This window comes from Schistocerca nitens, chromosome 5 (genome assembly GCF_023898315.1).
Source record: "Schistocerca nitens isolate TAMUIC-IGC-003100 chromosome 5, iqSchNite1.1, whole genome shotgun sequence".
Classification (NCBI taxonomy): domain Eukaryota; kingdom Metazoa; phylum Arthropoda; class Insecta; order Orthoptera; family Acrididae; genus Schistocerca; species Schistocerca nitens.
In genome coordinates this window covers 120226145-120227952 of record NC_064618.1, presented here as the reverse complement: position 1 = coordinate 120227952, position 1808 = coordinate 120226145, and the positions used below count along the sequence as shown (strand labels likewise).

General features: G+C 46.0%; 1 pseudogene; it reads right to left on the bottom strand.

Annotated features, from left to right (window-relative positions):
- Positions 1 to 1134: 1134 nt before the first annotated feature.
- LOC126261332 (5S ribosomal RNA) lies at positions 1135 to 1252 on the bottom strand (annotated as a pseudogene).
- Positions 1253 to 1808: the final 556 nt, after the last annotated feature.

Genomic DNA, 1808 nt, shown 5'->3' with positions numbered 1-1808 from the left:
GATGTAGTGTTTACTGTCTGATTCAACGTCTCGCAGGATCGGTGCTGACCGCACAAAATGTGTTGAGAGGAATACTAACAGCCTCCCGAAGAAAGTTGCTTATCACAGAAGACCATGAAGACTCTCAATTCTTATTGGGCTGTTTCCTTTCCTAAGGTCCACAAGAAAGGGGTTCATCGTTGTCCGATTGTGAGTGACATGGGTGTTCCGCTATATCGTATATCAAAACACCTTGCTATCCTGTTGAGTCCTATAGTAGATCGGTGAGGCCACCGTATTAAAAACTCTGAGGATTTTTAAGTAGCTTAGATGGGGCGCGTTTGAATTATTCTGATATTATAGTAAGATTTGATGTGATCTCTTTCTGCAGTCGTGTTCCTCTGTCTGATTCGTTGCAGTTGACTGAGGTTAAGTTTGGTGCTGGTTTAAAGAACCAATTTCGACGTGTGTTGAAATTCACTTACTTTTTAGTCAACGACTTATACTACGAGCAGACATAGGGAGTTGCGATGGAAAGAACGCTGTCACATATAATTGCGAATTTGCTTATGAAAGATTTAGAGAAACGTGCCTTGGAATCACCAGCTTTTAAACCTGTGTGTTTTTTTCGGGTATGTAGACGATACATATATCGTTTGGCATCAAGACACTGAGAATTTCAACGACATTTTAGAACACCTGGATTCAATCCAGGAGAATATTAGTTTCACGATGGACATGGAAAAGAATGTATGCCATCCGTTCCTTCATGAGTTGGTGAGGTGGAAGGTGGATGGTACGTTGGGACATGCTGTTTATGGGGCGCCTACTCACACTGATTTGTATCTACAGTCTGACAGTTCTCACCACTCGGCTCAGTTGGAGGGGTACATCGTACCTTGGTTCACAGGGCCCCTGTCATCTCGCATCATGACAGTTCGTCAGCTGAGATAGCACTTCGTCTTCAGGCCACAAGTGGCCCTTCGGGACCATCCGACCGCCGTGTCATCTTCAGAGAAGGATGCGGGTAGGAGGGACGTGTGGTCAGCACGCCGCTGTCCCAGTCGTTATGATGGTTTTCTTAGATCAGAGCCGCTGCTATTCGGTAGAGTAGCTCCTCAAGTGGCATCACGAGGCTGAGTGCACCCCGAAAAATGGCAACAGCGCATGGCGGCCCGGATGGTCACCCATCCAATTGCCGGCCACGCCCGGCAGCGCTTAACTTCGGTGAGCTGACGGGAACCGGTGTATCCACTGCGGCAAGGCCGTTGCCTTGTCAGCTGAGATAGGGCATCTCAAAATCCCCTTTCGTCAGAATAGTTATAGTGAAAGAAAGGTTAGACGAGTATTGCGCTATCGACCAACTGTGCACTGGGTGAATGATGATAATACCGAGGTGACACCAAAATCTACTGCCATTTTGCCATAAACAGGGAATATTTCGAGCAGGATTGGTCTTATTTTGCTTAAATATCGCTTGAAATGTGTTTTTGGACCACCATCTACGATCAGGGTCCCTTTGGTTGCGTAGAGGATAATCTTGGTTTGTGTAAGGCGGGTGTCTACCGTATTTCTTGCAGTTGTGGCTTGTCATGTGTAGGTCAGTTTGCCAGGACCGTGGAGGACCGATGTCTTGAACATAAGTGGCGCACACGCTTACAACAGCCGAGAAAATACGCCATTCCAGAACATTCTCTTGACGCCGGTCATCATATGGAATATATCACGAAGACACTGGTATGCATTGCCAGCTATTGGGATAGTGTTATTAAGGAAGCTGTTACAATTAAATTAGCAAGTAACTTTCTAAACAGAGACGATGGTTTTTT